The following is a 13,161-nucleotide window of genomic DNA, read 5'->3' on the forward strand; positions in this document are numbered from 1 at the left end:
GTGGACTTTCACCAAAACAAAGCAGAGTAAAACACAAGCGATTTGTGTGTTTGTAGAGTATGCGTGCATGTCATGTATGCCTGCGCTTTGTGATGTAAGCACAGCTAGTACACTGTCAGTGTGTGTGGCCATGACCGTGAGTTGTATTTAATTTAGGACCACGGCTACAACTCCCTTGACTGCTATAGGCGTCATGCTCTGTAACGCCACAGGGCCCCTCAGAGTGGGGAGAGCAGAGGGGAGTCAGAAGTAGTTGGTACTGCAACAGGCAGTCGTTGGAGAAAGTCCCGAAGCTAAAAGGCTGGAGTCATTTTTAGACAATTTAGAATCTAGAACCTATAACAAACAAACCCCACTCTGATCCAATCACTCGTGACATTTTTAAATAGAAATTAAAATGATGCTTTACTCTGAGATGTGCGCATCAAGCTGCAGATGTCTGCGGCGTATGAATAAAGGCACCGTCCTGCGACCGAGGACGGAGACGGGCGGTCGGCGCGCTGCGTGTATGTGGGCTGCATGCAAGGATGCATATGCTCCAAAATGTGCGTGTGCCTGCATGCGTCCTATATGAGCGCAGCGCGTCTAAACAGGGCTGCTTTCAGGCCTTGTAAACACTAAACATAGCGCGCTGCGACCAGCGTGCTGCTTGTGATTAGCAGGTTACAGGAGAGTGATCAGAGAGAGGGCCAGGCGAGCGCAAAACCGGAGAATGTGTTTTATGTGGACCTTATTTTAGCCGGTAGTTCCTAGAATTAGCTTCGCCACGGTGGGGCTAATTTCAGACGCAGCCATGTTAACACTAAATATACCGTCGCACACATCCAACAGATGTAAAGACAGAAAGTAATAAAACGCACAGACCTATTTGCCAAGTTGGCGCATATATGCACATATAGTGCATAACCACCCGGTAGGCACACACGCGGAGCAGATGCTTTGTGGCTATCAAAGCTGTGCTATATGTGTCGCCTGTGAAACGTTTCAATGAAGAGATTGACATCATAAACACAACATGCCTGAAAAAACGTCTATTTGTGTGCGTGTGGCTGCTCAGGATGAAGTCCACGCTGACCAAAGCTCTAAGGTGTCTCAAGTTCAGAGGGCAAAGCCTTTGTGCTAACACTTCCTAGTTTCCAAAGGTGCTATCTGAGGTGTAGCGGCGGGATCAAAAGAGTTCTACTCAGAGGCAGCCCATTAATTCTATAAACAACTACAGACACGCACACTAGTACACAGGACTCCTCTTACCCCCAGGTCAGAGCTCTTTGTGCTTTTGTTGCCCTGTTGTCCACGTCTGTCAGCAGCCTCCCCTAGAGACACACACACCAGCACCGCGGCACAGGGGCGCGCAAGCAGTCAAAATAAGGATATCTAGAGGTAAACATCCACACACGTAGCTTTATCGTGAAGGCAGAGAGCGTGGGAGGAGGGGGATGAAAGAGCGGGGGGAAAGACGGAATGAGCCAGCGTGAAGCCTTATCTGTGGTCATCAGCTTGGGAGAGAAGGTGATGAAAGGAAAAGGCCCCAAATCCTAGACATCTGTATGTGAGAGCGCAGGAAACACACATTGGCACCAGTGAAGACGAACACCCTGTGTCCCACACGCCAATACTGAGGCAGTTAGGGTTAAAAAACCCTTCCCAGATGATCACAAGTCAGAGCAGATGCAGTGTGTACATATCTATCAATGAGTTTCCCCACAACCATGAGAGCACAAGTGCTTGCATGAAGCGGCAACTGTTTCATATAAAGCCATCAGAGGCTGCGGCAGGAAAGGCCAAATCAGGTACACATTTAAAAGGACAGCGAGGGCAAGACAGCAGAGGAAATGAGAGGAGGACTAACAAGGGCTGTGTGTTGGTGTGTGAGTGTGTCGAAGGAATGACAGCATGTCGGCAACGCCACCGGAATTAACACCTTATTATTCACACATACATCTGTGTGTGTGCGCGTGTGTGTGCGCGCGTGTGTGCGTGTGTGTGTGCGCGTGTGTGTGTGGTACATCACAACTTTTACAGATATTGTCTAAACTTAATATAAAATCAACACACGCCAGATTTGTTATTTGTGGAAGAACCGCTGCATACCAACCTGGTTTATGATGTAAACATTGTAATTCCTGGTGCTATTATGAAAATCTAAAACTGTCCTTTAAAGGAGGTGGGATATTCTTAAAAAACTTAAAAAACTATATTTGAATTAGGTATTTACTTTCACATAGACGTAACCGTGTTGTTAATTTTATATATATATATATATATATATATATATATAACTAACAACGCGGTTAGTTTGTATGTATATCATACATACTGTACATACAATACATGAGCAATATCCGACTGTACAGTATGTGATGCTTTGGTTGCTTCGAACCATCCATTTCAAAAGTGCATAACATTCCACATGACGTCTTGACTATTTACAGTCAGCTTTATGGTGCGTGATAACAAAAACACAGGAATCATACGTAATTTAATAAAACCCTCCCTCTGTGTCATGTAGGGGGACGTGCAAGGGGCTAATGCATTCTTTATGGGGCAAAGCGACTGCATGGTTACTGACCAGACCAGGAAACTGGAGATGGACCATGGGCTCAACCTTCACACCAAAACTTCCTCTGTCAGTAGACCTCATCGCACTTACACACATTTTTTACCTGTGAGAGAAATAAAACACCCCGATTGTCAGATTTTCTGTTGAAAGAAAAATATATGCAATATGTATTACAAGTTTAAGCCACATTATGCTTATTTTAGTTTCTTGCTTCATTCTGTGGCCCCAGATACACGATTATATGATGTTCGAACTTAAAATCTGCAAATATGTTACAATGAGACAGATAATAACACGTTCTGGCACCGAGACGAAAAGGCTCATTTGAGCTCCTGAACTGGCAGAATAATACCTGAGCTTTTCACTTGCAGCCAGCATCTAAACACATCTGACTGTGTGTAACACGGCGCCCAACATCACAGCATGAAAAGCATAACATGACCACTTTATGGAAAGTGGTCATGGAAATGGCCTGCAAGCAGACAAGCAACTTTGGAAAGCAGTGGAAAAATGTTTCTCCGGAGTCATTTGTCTCCTTGATCTAGTTTTAGAAAGTTCTAAGAAATCATCAAAACACTTTGAACTACTGTCAAACGTGGTTATTTTTTGTGCCAGATAAGTAAGAAAGCAGCCAGAGGCTAAAAACAATGTGCGAGTTGGGATCAGAGGTTATGATGCTGACCTCCTGCCACTTCCTCTCACCCTGAAAGTCATTTATAACAGCAACTCAGCAGCTCCCTAATTCTAAACCCTTCCCTCGCCGTTATCTCACAGACTTTACCCCCCGCCCCCCACTCCCTCCCTCTACAGTATCTATTGCTTCCCCTCCATCTCGCTATCGCCCCCCTCTCCTCCTCCGTATTCTACAAGATGTTTGCGTATCATTTCCACCTTCATACGAAGAGAAGATAAGTGATAAGTGTGTGTGCGTAATTAATGGGCTTGCGGGGGTGAGGACATTCCCGCAGACGCTCGTCTCCACTGGGCAATCAGTCGTTTCCATTGAAACGCGCAGAAACTAACCAGAGTTTCATTAAAACAACACACACAAGCTTGAACAGAGGCAGAATCTGCGCCAGGATTTATCCTATTTCTGACCTTTTAATGACACACAAAGACAAATACGCATGTTTATCTGCTTCATGACGTTCCTCTCTAGAATTTTGTGAAAAGAATTTAGAGCCCAAACTTCCAGGATTACTCTTTTTTTCCCCTTTGTAGTCCCTTGGCTGTGTCCGGCCACTGTCCTGTGAGTGAGGCCACAGTTATTTATCACCTGACGGTTAGGTGGAGGGGGCCTGCCAGGCACCCGGGCCTTATTAGTGAGATTTACAGTGTGCAGGAAAGGCAAAGGAAAACTCTGCCATAAGCACCATCAGCTGTTCATCAGATAACACCCACATGGTTGCGCCAGTAAGTGGGCCTATGAATGAGACTCAAGGTCAAACACAGCATTTCCCATCACAAGACGAGAAAGAGTGACTTTTCACTTTTATCATATTTATAATTGCCTCCTCATTCAAATCAAGCCAGCGGAGCATCGACTGAGGCGTAAATAAAGATAAACAACAGTGCTCAGCATCAAGTACCAGGTCCATGAAATAGAACAGGTGAAGGATGAGGCATGAGTCAGCTTTACCAGAGAAAGACATTCTGACAGGACACATTCTTTAGCATTACAGCATCACAAATAGCCATAAACGCCCTCGACCCCGCCTCATGTGGGTTCCCTTGTTTTATTCCTACCCTCATTTCCAGACACATAAACAGCCTTTATATCCTCAGAGTAATATGCAGCCTTTTGTTAGTTATTTTGCCACTGCCGGAGCCTGAGCCCCCTCCACAAAGTGCGCTTGTCATATCGCATGTCGCTAAGCGGCGGACCTGCATGCTGTTATCAGGCTCTAAGTGCTGGAGAGGGTGAGAAAAGACGAACAGGGTCTCTGTCATGTGTCTCTGTCGCGGCCTCGGGGTCCAGGACATGGTCTGATAGCAGCCATGAGCATAAGTGTTGTCTGACACAAAGACAGTCACACGTCTACAGTGTCTACTAAGACTCAGAACATCTGAGCAAAAAAATACGAGTTGGTGGCTTTGACTCAGTCGTGCTACGACTGACAAGCAGTCAAGTCTTTAGTTGGGATTTTATATGTATGAGCCCACTAAATAGAGTTTGTGGAGACATATCATCCATATGCACGAGCTCCTTCCTTCCTTCCTTCCCGTCAGCGGCGGCTGTGGGTGAACAACCTTCCTCAGAAGCCAGAGTGACTTCTTAAGTTGTTTTCTTGAACTCTGGTGTAGCTACAACCAAAGTGTTTTGTTGCACGTGCCGATGTGTGCCGCGTGTGTGTGTGTGTGAATGCGGTAGCTGTGATAGGGTTCATCTTTGACTCAGTTCCTCTGTTCCTCTGAGGCTCAGCAAGGAGACAGAGGCAGGATGGGGAGACCACAGGGAGAAAGCCACAGAGGAGTGTGTGTGTGTGAATGAATACATGTGGGCCATATTTACATGGCAAACGCTTATTTCTGCCCTTTGAAGTGGGAAGTATCAGTGTCTAAGGAAAACACACTGAGGAAAGGGTAGTTTACTGTGTGTGTTTTGGGGGTGTAAGGAAGGAAAATACAGAATTACACAGCAAGAGAAAGAGCTGAAACCACTAATACCGACAGTGCGATTAACTTATCACACGGTTCCATTCTGGCTTCATCTCCATTTCATCCTCCCCTCGCTCTCAATCTTGCCAGGAGGCTTTCTTTCACTACTTGTCTCATAGCAGCAGAATGATGGGGCTCGGCGACTCCAGCCCTCATAAATTTGATAATAAGCCTCTTTATTACTGTGGATTTAACTCCTCCCATCGAGGAGTGTGTGTGTGTGTGTGTGTGAGCGTTTCCCATCGACGCTCGAGGAGAGACAAAAACAAAATGTGCAAAGCATGAAACTACTGCATGAAAAACACTAACATCCAAATGTACTGCATATGCCTTGTTCTGCACAAGCCCGATGTTCAATTACATTATTATTAAATGACTTTAATTAACCATTTGAATATTAACGTATCTCATTAACAAGATTGTCGGTAGCAGCATACTGTCAATCAAATCTGTAAATCTATAGATATGACTGATGAATAATTGGATTGCTGTTAAAAAAACAATATAATCACGTTACTGTACTTTACAGTTGAGGGTAAACTTAAAAGTCACTGAGAGAAAGATGAAAAGAACAATAGGAACAGGAACATTAATTTAAATCCAGTCTATCACCTCACTTCACCAGAAGCCTTTTTAGAGCTTTACATGTGTGGGACCTTCTGTGTCTCTAAACTTCTGACCTTGATGAGTCACTCAGTTTTATATGTCTTTTATACTTTAACTGTTTGGACCTGCAGATTTATGTTACCCTCAGGCATCTAACCAGATATTCTCCCTTTACCCAGTGACCACATCATCATTCTAAAGGGACTGTCCTCAAAAAAAAAAGATTTGACAGGCAGCGTGTGAACCCTCAGATGCTGATGCCATCATATTCTCTGCCTTTACCCCATTATCCACACTCATAGACACTCTCCTGTACAACTCCACACGGCATGTGCACTAACTTTAAAACATTTCATGAAAATTCCTATCACGGGAGAGACCGGGAAGGACAGGTCGGCGAGAGGCAGAGCGATAGAGACGTGGGGAGGCCGCTCCATCGCCACCACGTCCACAGCGGCTGCTATCTCCAGATAAAATAATCTGCTTATTCTCAGCAACGCTGGGAGGAGACGTGCCTTTTACATGCCGTGGCCCAGTGCGTTGGTGATGGTACGTGTGTGTTAATTACATCAACAGGGACAGGATTGTCTGCCATAAAGTGTTACAATGCTCATCGCTACTGGCTAATACGTCAGTAACAGTAAAAGCCTGGTTGGCCTCCCTGATACGATGATGTGACATTCCTTTCACTTCTGCTTAAATATCCTACCACTCACACATTTTCAGGGCTTACAAGCTGCATTTAATGGCGTTCAGATGATATACGGACTCTATTTCAACTTTCCTCTCGGCCCAGGACTTGAAAGAGGCCCTGGCTGCAAATGTCGCACGGAGACCAACCGGTGACAGAAAGAGCCTGTGGCTCGTTCCGAGTGCTGAGCCGCGGCTTAGGTCACCGCTGTCACCGACAGCACCGGACGCCTTTTTCCAACTGTTTTAGTGGCTTTCGCTGCCCCATTGCAAACAGATTGTGGGGTTGAGGCCAGGAAAATAGTCATAGGTTGAAGCTGCATCCAGCAGAACGTTCGATGAAAGGGGTCAAACTCTTTAATATGCTACTTCTGTTGACATAGATTATACACTCAGGGGGGGGTTGTGACTATTTTAATATAAACGGCGGTCCCAGGAAAGTGAAAATGGAAGAGTCTCATGAACCTTTACAGGCTTTTTGAGCTATTACGTGGACTTTGTCTATGTTTCAAGTGACACGTCCCATTTCCATTCAACAGTAGACACACTAACTGTGTCATAAAAATAGAATTAGAAAATGCAGGAAATAGGAGAATAAAACGAAAGAAATGAGAACCTGCTGTGTGGGTAACAGAGGTAAGTATTTTGTGACTTTTACTATTTTATTTTGAAAACCAATTAGGTTAGCTCCAAAGACGAGGGTCCTGTGAGACTGTGGGTGGTATGCGGGGCTTTCCCTCAGTCTTTCATTTCTCTTTGTGTGAAAAGGGTTTGTTTCCAAACGTGGGTGGGTGAACGTTCAGTATGATTGGTTTAATAACCAGATTTACTATAAAGTCCAACTCTGACTGTGATGATGTCACAGGCCATTCATAAACCCAGTCACAAATCAATGCATGTCCTCACTTTCACAAAGGTTCTGTAGCTTACACATGGTTTAGAGAGGAGTCCTGCCACTTGACGTGCGAAATAAAACTGAAATACAACTAAACACTGTGGTTGAAGTCAGGTTGTCAGTCACGTGAAACACAGCAGAGACATATTTTCCAGATACAGGGCTGTTCAGATAACCAAACATTATCATTAAATACCTCTGAAAGCAACGTCACCGCTTGGGGAGCACACTACTGGTCCCGAGCCCGTCCTGTCAAACTGATAGGTAGAGCTGAGCGCTTCACAGGCAAACTGCATCCATCAAGTGTCCAAAAGCGAGACAGCAAACCGAGGCATGGCCGTTCACTCCCTGCTCACAGCAATGCCAGTCATGTCTTTACGATTCCAGGTTTTTAAGTTCAGATATTTCAATATATTAAATAAAGAATTGTAAGAAAAGGAAAAAATCTGCATGAATAAAACACAATGTTTACTATTAATTCTACAGAAATCTATCCCAGATTGTTTCCATCATACTGTACTGTTATAAGTAATGTTAAAGTTAGTTTTTTTGAATGGCTACTAAATTTCAACAAGTGCATCTGGCAGGTGTGTGTGTCACATTGTTTTTCAGCCCGACACTGTATCTTTGTAGTACTGTGACTAAACACAGTGGGTGAAAGGTCAATATTTGATTTTTCTTCCTTGGAGTAAAACCTGCATTTTCCATCAACAAGTGTCATACACAAACAAACACACACAAAACCACAAGCCCTTACAGACCTATAAGAGCCTATCCTTATACATTAAAACACACAGAGCTCCTCAAGGTGGATGGGTGGGGGCACATCAGCTTGTCACAGCCAAACAGGCTAACAAGGCTCAACGCTTTCTCTAAACACACACTAATACTGTAAAAACTAACTAGCAGATTAACAAGAGATCAGATAAGAGTTCATTGACTAAACCCAAGCAGACCAGATCAATTTCATTATCATACGCTCATGAAAAAAGTGAGTAAATGCATAAATGCATAAAGTTCTCATCATCCAATAACTAATCCTTCAGCTTTTCCTGGTGACAGAAGGATCTATCCGTGCTCAAGGTGCTGATGCATGCAGAGAAATGCACACGGAGACATTGTTTAATTCTTGGGAAACAAAGCCCCAGAATAAACAGATTTGACGTGGACTCAGCTACAGAGTGGAAATCATCGCTCTGGCTGAACCACATGAAACAATAACTATTAAGTCATTCTCCTGCCTTCCTAAAATCGGTAATATGTTGAATCTGTTAATTGTTTCCTCGCTGGAAAGGAACATGCTGAAATGTGCTGACAGTCCGAATAGCATTTGGTTTATTTTCTCTCCTCATGGTTACCCTGTATACATGAATATAAAACATGAAATGCAGCTCGTTGGCACTGGCCTCACTACGCTGCCAAGCAATGATTGTGTGTGTATGTGTGCCTTTAGCCTGTTGGGTTTCAGATTTATCTTGATTGTTTCCTTCTATGTCTCTTCAAAAAGTTTTCAAGTTGCTCGAGGGTGAAATTTTATGTTCCCTGTGGTCTCGGGGTTTGGTTATTTTTGAAGGCAAATGCAGAGGAAATATCCCAAACATTTTAACAGCCTCTCTTCAAAGGCAGTCGGCTCTCTGTTGAATTTAATTAACAGAAAGAATTGAGATTGGCCTTAAATAGCTCCACTTTTTATTGCACTATTCAAAACTAAAACTTTAAACCACATTTAGCAGTCATCAAGTCTGCGAATCACCACCCCGGTTTATTTAGGCAAAAAATTAGGCTAAAATGAGAGAAATCTTTGTAAATACAGGCACATTGGACAAGACTGACAAGATTAACACCCAAGGTGCTGATTGTAGTTTCTAACAGCTTACATTACAAAGATAAACATGCAAAATTGATAATAATACATAACTGTGTTCAAATGTAATGCTCTGCTTGAGCAGTTTTAGCAATGAGTTTTCAATAAGTGGAAGACAGACAGGTAAAAGTAAAGCGGATTTTAATATCAACAAAAAGCTAATTCGATGGGATAATGGAATTACAGCAAATCTTGACGTGCCATTGTTTAGATGCCCATTTGTAGTATTGGCCAGGTCCATGACAAATACATATTTTGGAACTCCAAAAAAAACAATTATTCTGGGTCAAAAGCCCCTGATAATCTTTGTGCCAAATGTGAAGCTATAGTCAATAGTTTTTTGTTTTAAACTGGAGTCATGTTTTTTTTCCAAGGTCCTCCACTGCACATTCTTATATGATTTTACAATCTTTGAGCGTTTGCAATCAAGTTTCTTAAGAGTTTAATGTTTTTTGTTAATAAGGTAAAATAAAGTTACACTGTAAAATGTACAATATAAAAAACATTTGTATAGACGCACATCCTGTTTTACTTCGTAATGTTAGTCTTATTTTTTAAAGCACATTTCATGAATGGGGAAAAGCAGATTCTTCACCCCAACATTCAATATGTGAGAGAGCTCCCCCTTGAGGCCAGTGTCAGCACTGCTGAGTAAAACGCATAATGAGACAAATGGATCTTCTGTCACTTGAAAAAGAAACATTAGACGTACTGTAGTGCAGGTAGTGAAGATTAGCAGAATGGGTAGAGTGTAAGGTCAGCATAAGTGACAGCATTCATATATGTGTGGGTGATGTCTTCTTCTATTCACTGCAGCAAAGATCCAGCAGTTGTGTGCATGTGTCATGTCTTCTTGCTGATCCTAGTGGGATGAAGATTTTAACAGAGCATGGATCACAATTACTGTTCCTCAGAGACAGAACAGCAGAAAGACATCTGAAAGTTGTCTCTCATGCGCACACATCTGAGGCTCTCTGCATACACACACACACACACACACACACACACACACACACACACACACACACACACACACACACACACACACACACACACATCTGCTTTGTTCCTTTAGTCCTCCAGCTGAAATTCCCATCAAAAACTTTACATTGTAAAACCCCATCATCATCATCATCATCATCATCATGGCGGCCTCTTTGGTTTGTCCTTAGTTCTTTTGTTTTGGCCTCTATTCCTTCATCCGTAGGTCACACACTATTATCTTACAGTATTTATAAAACAGAACAAAAGCGTTTACTTTCATTTTCAGAACCAGTATAACGCAGCCCGCTCTCCTCTGAAAGTATAAGTTCGTGACAACAGAAGGTTTTCAGCAGTTTTGTAAGTGTGTGTTAGCAGGAATAAGAAAAAAAATCACCAGCTACAGTAGTTTGAAGTTCATCGCCTCAAGGCTCCATCCAAGAACAAAGACAGTAAAAGTTTTCTTCTCCATCACAGAGAGCTCGGTAAAAAAGACTATAATCCACACAACAGTGTGAGCTGCAAAACCAAATACTAAAGTCTCAGTCAGTAGATGCTGAGGTGACACCAGTAATGACTAAAGCAGAAACCACATTAGTTGGTGACATAAGAACACACACACAAGCCACCTCGGAGGCAACATCTTGTTAGCTCATTACATCCACTTGGACACGGACCTTTAACACACAATACCACCTTAAAGTGGCCGTACAAGAGCCAGAGCTGAGCCCCCACGGTGCAATATCAGCCAACTTACACCAGATCACAGAACAACAATCCTTGGATCTTTGTCTTCTATCCATCCATCTGTCCATTTTCTACCGTTCATTCCCATGCGGGCAGTAAACAGTGGTTATGTGTTTAAAATAAATCAAATTATAGCAAAGTATTTTCTAAATAAAGAAAAGGGAAATTTATAGAAACTCAAGATCACAACATATCAGTGTTGAATTAGTTACAAAATAAAAAGAAACTACATGTATCTGACAGATTTGTGAAAGCACGCTTATCCTTGTAGCACGCCACTGTCCAGTGTCAAAGGTCAGAGGTCGCAGGTCAGGATTAATGTCCACTAACATGCTGCCGACTACTCTTTCAGCCAGTCATCAATCAGCTTCCTTCGTCAGGCTGCAGTGATCTGCTCTATCAGCAGTTGGTTGGGAGTGTGTGTGTGTGTGTGTGTGTGTGTGTGTGTGTGTGTGTGTGTGTGTGTGTGTGTGTGTGTGTGTGTGTGTGTGTGTGCGCGTGCGTGCGTGCGTGCGTGCGTGTGTGTGCGCGCGCACACATTCCATTTCCTGAAGTGGCACGAGGGTCAGAGGTGAGCTGTATGCAGCATCTCATCAGCTCTGTTGTGTGTGTGTGAGTGTGTATGTGTGCAGGTCTGTTTGATCAAGTTGTGTGAACAGTGTTCAAGATTTACATTCAGGTGTCTTTGTTCATTGAACTGACGCTGTGTAGCCAGTGTCAATGTCTTGATAGAAGACCATATATGACAACTAAAGCATCAAATTGATCAGTAAGAATTTCGTTATTCTTATAGTAAATGATTCCTAATTCCTTGTGATTTCTTATGTCACATATAAAATACTTAAGTTGAATGTAAGCAATTATAAAATAATAGCATAAAAAACCTCCTGTAGCATATGCACTGTGCCACAAAAAACATTTGTGGGCTAAACTTAAATGTTCACCCATGTTTCCTATTCTTCCTGATCTTGTATTTGGCAGAAAACACACTCGTACACACACGCACGCTCTCGGCTCCTCTCCGCCGTGCTTTAAAGCACTGCCTATCCAAACAGGAAAGTGGCCTCTGCCCCGGCAGCAGTCGAGGGCACAGCAGTGGAGATTTCATTAGTCACAGCTAACAGGCTAATTATCCGCTTCAGCGCACCTGTAAAACTTAACTGTGTGTCAATCTCGCACAGTCACAGACACTGCCTATAGGTGTGTGGGTGGTTCTGTGGGCACGTGTGAACCGCTGGGTGTGTAACAAACCCGTCTGTTTCTGTGTTAATATGTGAACTGTGTGTCAATCAGGCCTCTGTGGGCATGTGACTATTTTATGTGCAGTGTGAATGAAAAGGTACCAAATACTCGTATGAAGGTAAAGGAAATGGTGGTCTCTCCATCAGCTCCTGCACATGTCATCAATTGCATGTAGTCTTTTTAAAGTTTTATCATGTATACTGTATGTTGTCAGACTTCTTTCATTACTTAATAAGGTAACTATGTTATGCTCTCCTTTGATTTGAGAAAAGGAAAAGGAGGAGGTTGCAATAATGAAATGTCGCTTCCCCTCTCAGAGGGTTTAGGGTTCCTGTGTTTTAAGCAGCCTAAAATAGGCAGATGAAGGGCCTACTGATGTGTTTAGGGTCTTTGAGGTTGAAAGAATTTCTCACCATTTCACCAAGCGCCAAAACCCGCATCCTGCCTCATGAATAGACCCAGTGACACGCACGCACACACAGACTCACACTGTACACTCAGAGACCAGTGCCCCCTGCCTAGCAGCCTCTTTGTAGCCGTGTTGTGATTGTATCAGATGTAAAGTGATAGAGGGCAGGAGTATGGGGGTATTGGTAAGGGGATGTGTGAATTTGTAATGTGCTTATGCTGGAACCGCAAAGACAGGAGATAGGGGCTCCAAAGATGTGTTACACTCCCACACACTCACTCAGGCTCACACTCGCACACAGCGGGAAGCCGATCTCCCGCTCCCTGAACTCCTTTCATCCTTCTCAAGGTGGAAGTGAGTGCAGGGTTTCACAGCAAATAAGGCTGGTGCCTGTGTGTGCATACACAGTGTTAAGGGACGCTATCAGTGTGTGATCAGTGAGGCTATACAGTACAGTATGTATAACACCTCACAGCTTGAATTATGGCATACAGAGTCTTTGTTAAGGT

General features: G+C 43.3%; 1 protein-coding gene across 9 annotated transcripts in view; it reads right to left on the bottom strand.

The window, feature by feature from the left end:
* Positions 1 to 13,161, bottom strand: part of LOC114849279 (hormonally up-regulated neu tumor-associated kinase) — a 65,928-nt gene that overhangs the window by 40,138 nt on the left and 12,629 nt on the right. For 7 of the 9 annotated variants that reach the window (XM_055506115.1, XM_029140521.3, XM_055506112.1 and 4 more), the window contains one exon: positions 2,570 to 2,663. The exons of the other annotated variants lie outside the window; for them this stretch is intronic. The gene's annotated coding sequence lies outside the window, so the exon portion shown is untranslated. The remainder of the gene's footprint in view (positions 1 to 2,569; positions 2,664 to 13,161) is intronic. 9 annotated transcript variants of the gene reach the window in all.

This window comes from Betta splendens, chromosome 24 (assembly GCF_900634795.4).
Source record: "Betta splendens chromosome 24, fBetSpl5.4, whole genome shotgun sequence".
Classification (NCBI taxonomy): Eukaryota; Metazoa; Chordata; class Actinopteri; order Anabantiformes; family Osphronemidae; genus Betta; species Betta splendens.